General features: G+C 40.4%; 1 protein-coding gene across 1 annotated transcript in view; it reads right to left on the bottom strand.

Annotated features, from left to right (window-relative positions):
- PRKN (parkin RBR E3 ubiquitin protein ligase) overlaps positions 1 to 17,038 on the bottom strand; it is a 1,198,020-nt gene that overhangs the window by 185,051 nt on the left and 995,931 nt on the right. The gene's annotated exons all lie outside the window — the stretch shown is intronic.

Raw genomic sequence — 17,038 nt, 5'->3', positions numbered from 1 at the left:
AAACATGACTGTTTTTGTCTACAGTAGATGCTAAGCAGAACTGACCAAAACATGCAGGGAACATTTTCATCCAAATTTTGAATCTTTGGAAAATTTCGACAAACTCTACTAGTTTTAAGTGTTTTAATTAGCACATTAGTTAACACATTTTAAAACCACCATTCACTTCAGAGTGTAGACAGACCTTAAGACAGTTAGGCCTTGGCTACACTTACCCGCTAGTTCGACGGCTGGAAATCGAACTTCTGGGTTCGACTTATCGCGTCTAGTCTGGACGCGATAAGTCGAACCCGGAAGTGCTCGCCGTCGACTGCGGTACTCCAGCTCGCCGAGAGGAGTACCGCGGAGTCGACGGGGGAGCCTGCCTGCCGCGTGTGGACCAAGGTAAGTTCGAACTAATTCGAACTAAGGTACTTCGAACTTCAGCTACGTTATTCACGTAGCTGAAATTGCGTACCTTAGTTCGAATTAGGGGGGTAGTGTAGACCAAGCCTTAGATGGAACCCGGGTGTTAAAATACAGTTGTGGGCTAGATCAGTCCAGCCTAATATATATTTATGTGGCCCTTGGCCCTCCTGACATATTCAGATTTTTAAAAATGAAAGCTGAAATTTTGTGCAAAGTAAGATTCTAGCCCTTGTGGTTGTGAAGAAAACCTTAAAAATGTCACATGAGGGTAAACCAATGCTGTGTTTTCTTCTTGAGTCTGCAGAGAGCCTGAAACAATAAAGGAGACAGGTTTGAACTCCTCTATCCACGTCACTAGAGAGTGTCAAGTAAATGACACTTTCATTTCATCATTGCAATGTCAATCACTGCAGAGGGTGAAATGGGGTATTGAAGAAAGGTCCAGAGAGAGGTGGGAATTGAGAATTTGCAACTGCAGGGAAGGAAATGCAGAGTGAAGAACAGAGAGGAAAGACAGGGAAGGACAGAAAGAGAAAGGAAGATGGGGAAGAAGGAAGAGAAACAAAGGATAGAAATAAAAGTGGTCCAAATGGTGGGCATATTTTCCCACTGAGTGACAGTGAGTTCATTAAGTATGTAACAAATAATAATAACTAGAAGTTTAGTTATTATGTAAAGGCCAAGTTCTACCCTTGAACTATGGCATACTTCTCAGTGATGTCAGTGGGCCTTCTGCTGAGGATGGAGGGTACACAGTCCTAAATTAAGGCCTCAGGACACAGACCACAATGATAAGTGGAGTTTGGCTCTCTCTGCTGAATGAGTTTGGCACTCTGGTCTAGATGGAATCTAAGCTGGTATAACATTCACATTGCAGGTGCAAGAAGTGTAAATTATACCAACTCACACTTCTGGTCTACACATTTGGTTTTTAGTCACTGGTGTAGCTGCAAAAGTATAACCCCCTACTGTAGTCATGATTTATTCCACTGCAGTAACTGGTCTAGCTTACCCTAGTTTCAAATTGGGATAAGCTAAACAGATACAAATCAGCTTGCACCAGTGTAAATCATGTCTAAACTAGGGTTTTGCACTGATGCAGCTCTACCAGTGGCTGGTAAAACTCCCGTGTAGAGCAGGTCTCAGTGAATCTGGCCCATTGCACAGTGAATAAATAAAAGAGAAAAAACTAAAAGGCAAGAGGGAAATGAGTTGGATGAATTTTTTCAAAAGATGGGGAACTGAGCTGAGGGTGTGCAAATATCACAAAACACAGTGTAAAATTACAGCTTTAATGGAAAGATTTAGTGCTTCTTAAAATTCTACCTAATATATAACTCATGAAAATTGTGGATTATTAAAAACACAACCGCACCAAAACTATGGAAAAATGAAGCACTGAGTCCAAACCCCCACACAGGGAGGATGCAAATGAGCACTTCAGCATACACACAGGGGCTCCCATGCACATTTTGCAGGTACAATTTAGGAGGCCCCTCATCATTTTGCAGGAGTTACATGCTACAGTAACACATTCTTTTTCACTGTATGTTTTAAAACAAGTATGAGAGTTTGGAAAGCCACCGTCAAGTTACATAATATCCATGTTAAAAATAATAATCTTATATCCTGTTTTATAAAATCTTTTCCAAACAGTTGGGAAAATCCATAAAAAAATACATCTCTCTTTATATTAAACAAAACAAAATACAAAAGCTAATTGGAGACATACCCTTTTAAAGAAGAATCACGCAGTGTATAAGAGGCATGAGCAAATCAGTTGAAAATTGGGGATTAATATCTTATATGCTTTACAGCCTTCTTGTTAGAAAGGAATCTGAAGACATCAGCATTTAGAGAGGCATCTATGACACGTGTCTGCAAGGTCCCCTTGAACGTGGGGGCTCAACGAGTCAAATGGTGTTTAACATTATTATGCATGAATCCATTTATCCCAGGGTAATGGGATAAATATTTAATGTTGGAATCTATCAATTTTCAACCAAGTTTGTGATTCTTGCAGTAAATATGTTGAGTGCTCTGAGTCATTCTGCTGGCCTTGAACGGAAGTGCTGGTAATCACAGCTGCAAAGCTCTCTGAGGACCTCATTTTTCTTCAGAGCACAGAGTGGACCTGAAGGTGAGGAGGGAGATTGTCTTACCCTGTCTTAAAAGGTAACATTCAATTGTGCTGAATGTTTGATTGTTAGTAGATTCCTATTATAGACACAAACACCAGCAATACTATAGTTGAGGGTCTGTCAGCATTTCCATTATAAATCCTCAGCTGAAAAGAGAAAATGATCTCCAGTCTCAAACTTGACATAAAAGAAGTCAGCAAGATTTCCCCCCCTTTATTAAAGAAATTTTCATGACAAAAATCAATCCTGTCTTTATAAGTTACACGCAGGAAAATGGATTTACAGGGTTCATTGGAAAAAAAACATTATATTTTGTCCAACGAATTTGACATTTTATACTGGTTCAGCACAGAAATCATGCCAAATCATTATACAATTATAGCACTGTCAAGAGTGATTTTCATAGCATAAAAAGCCAAATAAATGGATCAATTGGAAAACAGAGAAGATCCTACTAAATGCTTTGCACATTCTGCTATCCAGTTACAAACCTGTCTCCTATCTCTAGAGCTCAGATATATTTACAAAAGTGTCATTTTCCAATATTTGTAGATCAATTAAAGGCCCAGACATCAACTGAAAATGAAGAAGCAGAATCTGTACAAGTCTACTGTCATAACAAAAGTCAGTTATATTCTAATATACATTGTATTCTATGGTTAAAGAACAAAATATCTCACTTTATAATACGGGTACATTTATAAATAGCTTATAAAGGGTTAATACACAACGAAGAAGTGCTTAAATCATTTGCTATAGAATTCAAGAGGGCAACGGGTTGCTGTCAGAGGGCTGTGCCCTCTTGCAATAGGCCCTGGCATGACCGGTGCACCCATTTCTCCCGTGAGGTAATCCAAAGACTATACTTTAGGCTGTCTTGCTTCAATAGTACGCCTCCATGGGGCTGGGTTTATTACAAGAACACAGTGCAAATAGTTCAAAATTCAAGTCCCAAAACATAATTTGCACTGGGGTGATAAACAAGTAATCTTTAAAATCACATATCCTGAGGGCCATTGATGTAACACAGACCACATTCCAGTGCCTTCCACCACACCTGGATTCTTCGTTGGTCCTCTTCTGTCCCTCTTTCAGGACAGCCTCCACAGCCCTTCCAGCTGGAGTGCAACCCCACTCTTCCTAGCAGGAACCCCCACAGCATCTCTGATGGGTGATCTTCCTCACAAGAGGAGCATCCCTCACTCCTCCTGACCCTCTCTTTGTTCTTCTGGGTCCAGCTCTCCAATACAGAGACGTCAGCTGCTAAACCTCACCAGTGCTCTCCCTTCCTTCAGCCCTCTCTAGCCCTCGACTTTGGCATTCTGGCTCAGAGCCAGCAGGCACCTCCCTGTGCTGCTGTTCCTGCCATCATTCCATCTATCTGCCTTGGGGACAACAGCCAGCAAACTCCTCTTGCTGCTCTCCTTTCCATCAGCCTGCCCCCCAAAAAACACCTTCTGTATCTGGCAGTTCTCACCTGCCTCTTTTCCTCACTCAGGCAGCTCTGATTCACTGGGTCTCTTAAAGTCCTGAGGTGCTGCCCTACCTCTTAATTGGCCAAATGGAAGCGCCTGTTCTGGCACAGGGGAGCTGGATCCACTTCATTTTCTGGGGCCAGCCACCCGGTGACAGTTGCATACAATGCTGGGTTAGAACTCTCTCTAGCATCTTCTACTTAGCATTATGTGTAACACATAGAACTCATGTCTGTAACATGTTTACAACAGGTGAAACTTTTGTAAGTGCCTAAGTGACTTAGGAGCCTAACTTATTTTCAAAAACAACAGGCAAAATACACTTGACAATAGGTCTTAGGCTCCTAAATCACAGAGGCACCTGTGAAAACATTACCCATCTATTTATCATTTATGAACACCTTATAAATTATTTATGGATGTATCATTAATATCAATTGAAACTGAACAAACTATACTTAGGATAACTGTATATTCCACCATTTCACACAAACTTCTGAATGATCTAATGGATGGGGCACTGGACTGAACAGCTATTCAAGAGATCTGGATTCAATTTTTGACTCAGCCACACACTTTATGGGTAACTTTAGGTAAAACACTTGATATACTCTGCACCTCCATTTCCCATCTGTAAAGTGGGGGTGATACTTCCCTATCTCACAGGGATGTCACAAGGATAAAAATCCATTAATAACTGAGAGGTCATCAGGTACTATGGTGATGAGGGCCATATAAAGAGAAAGAAATTAAAGTTTCCCCAAACAACCATTTAATAACACTGGTCTACAATTTTTGAGAAGTCGTCTGCTTCAGAGATAAAATGTGCTATTTATTATGTATTTTGATGTGCTGAATTCAAATATGACAATTAAAACAACTGATTGGCTACTGTTTCTAAGATATTTAAGTTTTTACATTTTATGTCTATGTATATTGTGTAGATAGTAGAGTTTTAATCATAAATTGTAAACCTAGGTCTTTTCATGTGTTTATAGTTGCTTTACATGATAATATTTCACCTGTCCTGTTTATGTAACACTTTAAAAATCAGCAAAAGGGTTATATAAATAAAATTTATTATGAAACAAAAGGCAAAAAACGATTCTGTACATAGTTTAGTCCTATTCAGTGTCTACTCGGCGCTTCTTGGCTTGTCTCTTGTATTCATTAAATGGAGCATCTCTTGTCACTGTCCAGCAATAGTCTGCAAGCACTGATGGGCTCCATTTGCCCTGATAGTGTTTCTCCAGTGTTGCAATGTCCTGGTGAAATCGTTCGCCGTGCTCGTCACTCACTGCTCCGTAGTTCGGTGGAAAAAAATCTAGATGAGAGTGCAAAAAATGTATCTGTAGTGACATGTTGCAACCAAGGCTTTTGTATGCCTTGAGGAGGTTTTCCACCAACAACCTGTAGTTGTCTGCCTTGTTGTTTCCGAGAAACTTTATTGCCACTAACTGGAAGGCTTTCCAGGCCGTCTTTTCCTTGCCATGCAGTGCATGGTCAAATGCATCATCTCGAAGAAGTTCACGAATCTGAGGACCAACAAAGACACCTTCCTTTATCTTAGCTTCACTTAACCTTGGAAATTTTCCATGGAGGTACTTGAAAGCTGCTTGTGTTTTGTCAATGGCCTTGACAAAGTTCTTCATCAGACCCAGCTTGATATGTAAGGGTGGTAACAAAATCTTCCTTGATTCAACAAGTGGTGGATGCTGAACACTTTTCCTCCCAGGCTCCAATGACTGTCGGAGTGGCCAATCTTTCTTGATGTAGTGGGTATCTCTTGCACGACTATCCCATTCGCAGAGAAAACAGCAGTACTTTGTGTATCCAGTCTGCAGACCAAGCAAGAGAGCAACAACCTTCATATCGCCACAAAGCTGCCACTGATGTTGGTCATAGTTTATGCACCTCAAAAGTTGCTTCATGTTGTCATAGGTTTCCTTCATATGGACTGCATGACCAACTGGAATTGATGGCAAAACATTGCCATTATGCAGTAAAACAGCTTTAAGACTCGTCTTCGATGAATCAATGAACAGTCTCCACTTATCTGGATCGTGAATGATGTTGATGGCTGCCATCACACCATCGATGTTGTTGCAGGGGAGGGAAACGGTGGGGGCGAAGGACCTGTCTGGTTTTAAGATTAAGCTAGATAAGTTTATGGAGGGAATGGTTTAATGGGATAACGTGATTTTAGTCAAAGGAACAGCGTGCCATGGCAGGTAAATAGTATAATGGCTAATGAGGGTCAGGCTGGAGAATCTTGCCTATGTGCTCGGGGTTTTACTGATCACCATATTTGGGGTCGGGAAGGAATTTTCCTCCAGGGTAGATTGGCAGAGGCCCTGGAGGTTTTTCGCCTTCCTCCGCAGCATTGGGCAGGGATCGCTAGCTGGAGGATTCTCTGCTAATTGAAGTCTCTAAACCACAGGATTTGGGGACTTCAACAGCAGAGTCAAGGGAAAGGGTAGGGACGGCTTTGTGGCCTGCATCATGCGGGAGGTCAGACCAGATGATCATAATGGTCCCTTCTGACCTTAAAGTCTATGAGTCTATGAGGCTACAAGGTCACCTTCCATGAAGAAGAATGGGACAAGATCCTTTTGACGGTCACGGAACATGGAAACCCTAACATCACCTGCCAGGAGATTCCACTGCTGTCGTCTGGAGCCCAACAGCTCTGCCTTACTCTTGGGTAGTTCCAAATCCCTGACAAGGTCATTCAGTTCACCTTGTGTTATGAGGTATGGTTCAGAGGAGGAGGATGGGAGAAAATCTGGGTCCTGTGACACTGATGGTTCAGGACCAGAAGTTTCATCCTCTTCCTCGTCTGACTCAAGTGAGAATAATTCTGGTGCATCAGGAACCGGCAGTCCTTCTCCGTGGGGTACTGGGCATATAGCTGATGGAATGTTTGGATAATGCACAGTCCACTTTTTCTTCTTTGACACACCTTTCCCAACTGGCACCATGCAGAAGTAACAATTGCTGGTATGATCTGTTGACTCTCTCCAAATCATTGGCACTGCAAAAGGCATAGATTTCCTTTTCCTGTTCAACCACCGGCGAAGATTTGTTGCACAAGTGTTGCAGCATATGTGTGGGGCCCACCTCTTGTCCTGATCTCCAATTTTGCAGCCAAAATAAAGGTGATAGGCTTTCTTAACCATAGTGGTTATACTGCGCTTTTGTGATGCAAAAGTCACTTCACCACAAACATAGCAGAAGTTATCTGCACTGTTCACACAAGTACGAGGCATCTCTGCTCACTTTGGCTAAACAGAAATGTGTCCCTTTGCAAAATCAAACACTGACAAATAAGAGAGCACGACACTGTATGATTTCTAGAGCTGATATAGGGCAATTTGTTCAGCAGAGTGATGTAAGCTTTGTTATGATTGCATCATCCATGACTTCTAGGAATAACATGATGCAATTCAGATCATGTATGACGCAATACCAGCTTCAGATTGCATCATTCATTGTTTTGCCTAAAAAGCAAGAACTGTCCAAACCCAGTCATAGATTTATTCATAGATCTAGTCAAAGATGTATTTTAGTCATTTCTGGTTTAAATTGAGATCCCTTCCCTTTATAACTCACTTATCCTCCGCCATTCCCAAGTCAAGGGTCGTATATACTGACCCAATAGCATATCTTGAAAACTAGAGCCAATCAACAATTTTAAGCATCATTTTCGTTCTCAGTGACCCAGAATTAGTAAAGTTTGACTACATTTATTTCAGAAGCATTTTGGCTGTAGAGCAGTGTAATAACACCAGGCATGGAAGGAATCAACTACAAGCCTTCTACCATTGTTAGAAACTAGCTTTAAAAGTAATCTAATGTAAATTTGAGGAATTCAGATATTGCTGTGATGAAGGCCACAGAAATATCTATAAGTAAGTAATTGGAGACTGCTGATTTTCATACATGAATAAATAAACATGGAAAAAACTTGTATTGTGTACATTTCCCATTTAACAGTATTTTAAAAAATGTTTAAAATACACTTAAAATTGTGATTAATTTTAAGTGACAAGCACTCCAGCAACTAAGTCTTTTGCATGAAAAATATATTAATGCCAGAGGAGAACAATCTGCTGAGGAGTTCTGGAAGGAGATCAGATCATTCTGGGGACTGGAAAGGGGACATGGTAGCCTATCACTTTTATGACACAGATTTGAATGCAGCAAGGTTGCTAGTAATCAAAAATGACAAAAGCTGAGGGTATTTGAAGTTTTTGGGCATTTAGTATATTTGGACATTTAAAGGGCCAATTTACCAAAGCTGAAAGCAATGGTTAGCATAACTGAATGGGAACCCATATTTAAAGTGTGGGTGTTTACAAAAACTGTGTATTGTTCAAGGACATCCAACTTGATGTCCAAAAAGCCACGTTTCCACAGACATAAAAAAAGGTATGCTGGCCAAAAAGCCATACCGGTTAAAGGGAGATTTGGAAGCGCTGCTAAAACATAAAACATCAATATATAAAAGGATGAAAAACACGGGAAAAGGGCAATGAATATAAGCTACAAGTTAAAAAATGTAGGTGTCAAGGAAAGCTACAGGAATCAATGAAATATCAATGGCCAGTAAGATTAAACACAATAAGATTGTATTTTAAAAACATATTAGGAAACAAAAACAACAAAAATCCCTAGGTCAGGTATAAGTCCATTGCTAGATGTGGATGGTAAAATTGTAAATAATGCTGTAGAAAAGGCAGAAATGTTCAATAGATATTTCTTTTCTGTATTTGAAATGAAGCAGGAGAAAATATCCATCCCATATGATGTGGGGTTTACCATCTGTGATAAAGGAGGATGTGAGTCAGCAGCTGCGCAAATTAAACATTTTCATTTCCACAGGACTGGATTATTTCCATGTAAGAGTCTTAAAAGAACTACCTGAGGAACTCTCTGCATCACTGTTATTTTTAATATTTTAAATAAATCTTGGAAACCTGGGCCAAGTCCAAAGGATTAGAGGCTTACCAATGTAGTTCCAATATTTAAAAAGGGTTAAAAGGAAAACCCAGGTTAGCCTGATGTTGATTGTGGATAAAATAATGGAAAGGTTAATTTGGGACTCTATCCATAAAGAATTAAAGGCTAAAAATAGATTTTTTGCCAGTCAGCATAATTTTATGGAAGGTTATGTCTTATCAAACAAACCTGTTGCCTTCTTTAAAAAAATACCCAATCCTCCCCCCCAAAAAAACCCCCAAAGATAATAGATCTGATTTTAAAAAGACAACTATGGTGATGCCTTGATTTCTCTAAGGCATTTGACTTAGAGCTTGTCTTCACTATGGGCTAAGTTGCACTGCTGCGATTGATGCAGTGGCATTGATTTAGCGGGTCTGGTGAAGACGCGATAAATCAATGGGAGAGTGCTCTCCCGTCGACTTCAGTACTCTACCTCAATGAGAGATGGAAATTATGTCGATGGGAGAGCATCTCCCAATGACACAGAGCGGTGTAGAAACCATGTTAAGTCGATATAAACTACTTCAACTTAAGTTGTGCAACTTATATTGTCTTAACCCTCTAGTCTAAACAAGGCCTTAGTTCCACATGACATTTTGAGTGAAAAGCTTGCATTATGTGGAACTAAGAGGACACAGATTACATGGTTTAAAAACTGGCTCGCTGACAAATCTCAAAATGTAGTGTTAATAGGGAGACATCAACGAGTGGGACAATTTCTTGCAGGGTTCCAGAGGGACTGGTTCTTGGTCCAATAATATTCAATATTTTTATCAATTATCTAAATGATTATATAATATTCTTTGTTGATAAAGTTTGCAGAGGACAAATAGATTAGTGCAGTACTAAATAATGAGGAGGACAGGTCTGATCGGAATCACATGGTGAAATGCTCACAATCCAACAAAATCCATCTTAATACAGCAAAATGCAAGATAATACATCTGAGACAAAGAATGAAGGTCTGTAACTACAGGATGGGGGAGACTGTCATGGAAAGCAATGATTCAGAGAAGGACTTGGGGATACCAAACTGGGAGGGATTGCAACTGCTTTGGAGGACAGGGTCATAATTCAAAATGATCTGGACAAATTGGAGAAATGGTCTGAGATAAACAGGAGGAAGTTTAACAAAGACAAATGCAAAGTGCTCCACTTATGAAGGAACAATCAGTTTCACACATACAGAATGGGAAGAGACTGTCTAGGAAGGAGTACGGCAGAAAGGGATCTAGGGGTTACAGTTGACCACAAGCTAAATATGAGTCAACAGTGTGATGCTGTTGCAAAAAAAGCAAACGTGATTCTGGGATGTATTAACAGGTGTGTTGTGAGCAAGACACGAGAAGTCATTCTTCCGCTCTACTCTGCGCTGGTTAGGCCTCAACTGGAGTATTGTGTCCAGTTCTGGGCACCTCATTTCAAGAAAGATGTGGAGAAATTGGAGAGGGTCCAGAGAAGAGCAACAAGAATGATTAAAGGTCTTGAGAACATGACCTACGAAGGCAGGCTGAAAGAATTGGGTTTGTTTAGTTTGGAAAAGAGAAGACTGAGAGGGGACATGATAGCAGTTTTCAGGTATCTAAAAGGGTGTCATAAGGAGGAGGGAGAAAACTTGTTCACCTTAGCCTCTAAGGATAGAACAAGAAGCAATGGGCTTAAACTGCAGCAAGGGAGGTCTAGGTTGGACATTAGGAAAAAGTTCCTAACTGTCAGGGTGGTTAAACACTGGAATAAACTGCCTAGGGAGGTTGTGGAATCTCCATCTCTGGAGATATTTAAGAGTAGGTTAGATAAATGTCTATCAGGGATGGTCTAGACAGTATTTGGTCATGCCATGAGGGCAGGGGACTGGACTCAATGACCTCTCGAGGTCCCTTCCAGTCCTAGAATCTATGAATCTATGAATCATTGAAGATAACCATCTGAAATTGAGCTCTCAGTGCAAAGCTGTGACAAAAAGGGCTAAAGCAATCTCTGGAAGTATAAAAAGGGGAATATCAAACAGAAGTAGGGAAGTGATTTTGCCTCTATACACAGCATTGGTAAGAACACTGCTAGAATACTATGTCCTGTACTAGTGTCCATGTTTCATGAAGGATGTGGAAATATGGGAGAGAGTTCCAAGGAGGGTCACAAAAATGATCCAGGGGCTGGAAAACAAGCCTCAGGATGTGAAGCTTAAGGAGCTCGACCTATTCAGGTTACCAAAGAGAAGATTGAGAGGTGATTTGATCACCATCTATAGGTACTTACACATGGAAACAATATTCACTGGAATGAGGTAGCTTCTAATCTTGCTGACAAACAAGTTTGATTAACCAGAAGATTCACTAGCTGGAAGCTGAAGTTAGACAAATACAGCCTTGAAATAAATTGCAATTTCCTAGCAGTGAGTTTAATTACACATTGTAACAGTGAAACTCACCATTGCTTGGAGTCTTTAAGACACGAATAGATAGCTTTCTAAATGATATGCTTTAATTCAGGCATCGGTGACACCCCAGTCTCTCCTATTCTCTGCCTATGGCACACAGCAGTTTAGTCTCCTGAATCTGGAATACTTCTGTCTAACAGAAGTCTTTGGACTCAGTAATGGGGTATTTAAGTGAAATCTGATGGCCTGTGTAACCCAGGAAGTCATACTAAATAATCTGATGGTCCCTTCTGCCCTTAAACTCTATGAAAGGTCTATGTAAAATACATTGGTTGGTTATCCCGGGCCATATCCTAGTTGAAAGGTATTCAGAGCAAAACCAACCAACCAAACAAAACCAAACCTCTGATCAGAAACGGTATTAAATGTCATGCTTATTGCCAGTCTCAGGGGGGAAAAGGTCAATGATTTAATGAACCTAAGACTTTTATATACTTGAAGTAGTCCCTTCAGATCAGGGTAGAACTACATTGGAAAAGCAGACTACAAAAGCTTTAGTGCCCCAGCCAATGCTGAACTGTATCTTTCTTTAGGCCAAACAGAGAACTTCCAAAGTCCAGCATGGCTATCTAACACCTAAATGAAGTCCAGATCATTCCTTCCCAGAGATAAATCTATGAAAAAGACAAACTTAAGCTGCAGAGTTTCCATCACATCTTGATTTTGAGGTATGCACAGTTTGGAATTTATAGACTTAGCAGGGACCTCCTAATGGAGAGGGGAATATAGATGGAGGCTGGACAATGACAGTATTCTCCCCCACTTCAAATTCCTTCATGGGATCCACTTGGGGCTCAGAACAGTTCCTGATTTTTCTAGCCCCCAATATATTAGGCCTGGTTTTACTCTCACACTAGAGTAAATCCTGTGGCTTCAACAGAGTTACTCCTGATCTACATGAGTATAAAACTAGTGTAAGCGGGGATCAGGATCTGCTCAGCTGCGTTAAGACTTGGAGATTAAGCAAGCCTCTAACCATTCTGAAATACGTTATGAAAACATTACTTACTTGCCATGGCTCTCTACAATATTGCTTATGCTATTTTAATTCTGTATTTTAAAAATTATGTATATTTCTTTTTCTTTCTACATATCTAAAAACATCTGTTTGATAGTACGACTTCCAATGAATTTAGACTAAAGTTTAATGATCGGTGCAAATCAAGAATTTCTAATATTTAAAAGGTAATTTAAGTACTTTTTCAAACTACAAGTAAGGGTGTTTCAGAGGGAAAAAAACACTTGCTAGAGTAAGGTTGTTTTTACTATTCCCATAAATCAAATAACCACCTGTGTATTTTAAAATTAATTTTGGAGGCTACTAGTCTATAGGTGGACTTAGCATTTTAGGTAATTTTTGTCACATATTTATAATATATATAAAATGTACATAAGGCAATTATTTGATACCACAATCCAAAAAATATAACATACCTAGTGCTAATATAAATAATTTAAAAAAATCTATCAGGTATGTAAGTATTATTATAAACAGGAAGAGGGGGAGTAATTGACATTCACACAAATGGAGATGATGGATTAGAATTCACGTGTTCCTGGCTCTTCCTCATTTGTACCGACCACTCTGCCACTCTACATCCCCTGTGCTGTTGGCCACCCTCTGTTGGCTGGTGTCTGGGAAAGGGTGAAACTATGGTACCACCTCCTCTCTGTTCCCTTTGGGACATTATGCACGCACGCATGGGGAGCAGGAAGGGAACTGTGCTCTGAGTTCCTGGGCTGGAATTCTGTCTGGATCTTGAGGGCCATGAAATGACAGATAAGGCATCTTTGGCTCTGTCTGCAATTGTGCAAAAGCATAAAGACCAAGGTGAATCTGGCCCTTAAAAACTAGAGAATATTTCAGATAAGAAACTAATGATAAGCCCTGTGCAGGATGGATTTGTAGATGAAAAGTGCTGCAAAGGAGGAATTTGAAGGAGAGGGTGCAAGATGAAGAAAAAAGGGGAGATTATTTTAAGTTTATGGTATGCATGAAAGAAGGCATGAAGCTGAGAGTGAGGAAAGGAAATAAAATAAGCGGCAAGGAGAGAAGACTATGAAAAATATAGGTGGTGAGAAGGGGGGTGTGGAACATGAAAGCAGATATAAGAGAGGCACGTAGGGCCTTGACAGTGAGGTTCAGGAGGTTGGATTTTTTTCTCCAGTTTAGAGATGAAAAGCCAGTGAAAGGATTTAAGAAATATGAGGCTGCCCTCTCAATGACAGAAGAGCAAGATGACTTTAACAGTGAACTTTTACATTGTGTGGAAGGAGAAGAGAGTATTGGGGAAGGCAGAGAGGATAAGGTTAGCGTAATCCAGGAGAGGCCAAGATGCAGAAAAGAATTCTAGCTGTAGGTGTAGTCTGAAGAGAAAATGTTTTGAAGATATTCAAAAAGGAGGTGGTGACTGGATTTGGGGGGAGTAGAGAAAAGTCACTGGTGATATGACATTGGGACACTGTAAAGCTCATGACATAGTTAATGGGAATAGAGATAAGAGGTGGTAGGGAGGGATCAGGAGTTCAGACATCTCAGTTTCATAGAGAGTGAGTTTGGGACTGTGGTGGCATACACAATGGTTGAGTTCAGAGTCAAATGGAGATCTGAGGCTGAATAGATGAGTGGTGGACAGGTGTTGAGAGGTGGATTTAGAGTCACTGGCAGAGAAATAGTAGCTGAAGCCAAGGGAATGGATGGAGTCAATAAAGGAAAAGAGAAGGGGAGACAGGACAAGACCATGAGGTAGCCAACAGATAGGAAGAGTCTTATATTCATGAAAGAGATAAAGACTTGAGGATGAAACTCCATATTAACAAAACAGCCCACAATTTGCTCAGGTCTTTCCAATACTGTATTGGTATTGGAAAGGTATTGGAAAGACCTGGGCAAATTCTCCACAGCAAATAATTTATCTAATGAATATTGTTTCTTTCTCTGTGAATTTTCCAGGGGCAGCTGACAATTTTCTCAATTTGAAATTTCTAAATTGAAACTATTTGCTTAAAAATTTGTGAGAGTAATTCTTGGTCCATAGACAGTTACAACCACTTCGTTGCAATATTGTGTATTTGAAATTCAAACTCCAAACTGTTGATTATTTTAAACTGGTCACACATGATTGGATGAATGTAATGTGATAATGAGTTCAAAATTCACTTTATGTGAATATCTTTAACATACACTTAAAATTCACTGGTTCCACAAATATTCATACCATCAAACTCATTCAGTAGTATATGTGATGGAAACATAGTACAACAGGGGCACAAGCACATTTTCAACAAATTCCTTTTAAAATATGAATGAATATTACATTAAGTATGTAGAAGATTGTTATTGCAATAACCAGGGGGTGGGTGGTCAGGCCTAGTGGTCAGAGCTGGAGATAGCCTAGGTTCCAGGCCAGGCATCAGAGCCAGAGACAGCACAAGAGTAAGGCGTTGGAGCAGGGACCTGGAGTAAGTCAGGAAAGCAAGAACTGGGAATAGATGAGGGTCTGGGATAAGGACAGGAACCATAAGCAGGCAGGAATTCAGGGCTCAGGAGTCAGGTAAACGGGAGGGGTCCACTGTAGCAGCCAGCCAGGGAGTTCTCTAATTGCTCTGACAACTTCCTGTGTTACTTCATGGTTTATACAGAGTTCCTCGGCCAATCAGGGTTGTTGGATGTTTCCCTCAATTGGGAGCTTCAGTGTAGGGGCCCCTCTGCAAGCCAGCACTTCACTGGTTCCCTTCTCTGATTACTCCGGTGAGTTGCTGGGTGTCAGTTGTGGCCAAAGGACACGTGGGCCTGGGTTCAAAGCTCAAGATCCCTCACAGTTACAAAAAGGAGGGTGAAAAATTGTTCTCTTTAACCACTGAGAACAGGACAATAAGTAATGGGCATAAAGTGCAGCAAGGGAGACCTAGTTAGGAAAAACTTCCTAACTGTCAGGGTAGTTAAGCACTGGAATAAATTACCTAGGGAGGTTGTGAAATCTCCGTCATTTGAGGTTTTTAAGAACAGGTTAGCCAAACACCTGTCAGGGATGGTCTAGATAATACTTAGTCTTGCCTCAGTGCAGGGGACCGAACTAGATGACCTGACAAGGTGCCTTCCAGTCCTGCATTTCTATGATTATTTCCACACACACCCCAGCATTCTCTCAGCACTACTGTCACACCTCATATAACATAAACAGGGTTCTGTTAAAGCTACCACCCATAGCAAAAGATTGTTCAGATACACACCATCCTGGGGCACTTCTTCCTCAAAATTCCAACACTGGAGAGGCTCCTTTGCATAAAATCTCCTAATGCACAAAGGAATTTTACTGAAGAATGGAGTGCCTCCCTGAAGGCTTACTCTCATTCAAGGGATACAACATCCAAAATGTTCCTAAAGAAAAGACTGTGATGAGTTGCAGCAACAGCTAATGAGAGATCTGTTAAAATGGATCACTCCCCTGTCAAAATATCAAGAAACTGGCCAATACATTCTGCCACACTGTCAGAATTGACAATATAGCAGAGAGGTCTAGCTATACATTACTGAGCAGCTTCTTTCCTTGTCACTAGCCTGTCATCTGATTTCTCTATGCTACGTCCTGTTGGGGGCACTCAGGTACAGCAGCAGATTTCTCCTGCGTTATTTGTTTTCCCTTTTGCCCCTCACATATAGCTATTTTATTCATGAATCACAATATTCCATTTAAACAATTAAACATGTTTTTTATCACTCTTGGGGAAAAAAAGAGGAAAGTTTCTCAGAGTCATTAGGAAGAATCCATAACTGTTCCATACAGATTGCCAGTAATCTTGCTGTGTTTGTATAACTGTAGTGTTTAGGTCTGAATCGAAGCACACCCTCTCTTTTCTCTAGATTGTTGTTGAATTACTTGCCTTATACAGTATTTGGACAGAGCCCGCATTTATATTTGCTGCATCTTTAGCATATTTTTGTAAGCAGCTTGTAATATCATTACTTGTGGACTCATTTCCGTTTAATCACACAGAAAGCCAGCCTCACAGGACAAATATCTGCTCTGTAGGAGACTGACTTTCTTACATTGTTTTATTTTTCAGCAGTTCCTTAGCTAATAAATCTTTCCTCCCAGCCCTCAGCATCTGTCATGTACCTATGAAGTGAAATGGTTAGATAGAGGGCTGGACCTTATCCAAAGGAAAATGAAGGATTATGAATGATGAAATCAAACTGCACGGGGCGGGGGGGGGAAGTCCCACACAGCTAAAATTGTGAAAGTTTAGATTTCGGCTCTGCCAAGGCAGTCTGTTCTGGAGATTCTCTTTATGTTTATTGGTTTGTACAGAACAAGAGCTTTGTACATTGGGAGAACTTACACAACGAAGACCCAAACCAACCAGAACCACTCTTGCTGTATTTCCTTCATGTTATAATACACCAGGAAACCACAAGACGATAGACAATGAAAAGCCAAAACACTAGGATGTCCTTTCTCCTGCAAATGTTTCTGAAGAAGCTTGCCTTTGGAGGCTAGAGCTGTATAAATAATCAGTTTTTTGGTTCACTAGCCAAACTGGAAAAAAAAATTCATTTCGGATAAAAAACA

The sequence above is a fragment of the Trachemys scripta genome, chromosome 3 (assembly GCF_013100865.1).
Source record: "Trachemys scripta elegans isolate TJP31775 chromosome 3, CAS_Tse_1.0, whole genome shotgun sequence".
Lineage (NCBI taxonomy): Eukaryota > Metazoa > Chordata > Testudines > Emydidae > Trachemys > Trachemys scripta.
This window is presented reverse-complemented; position numbering and strand designations above follow the sequence as displayed.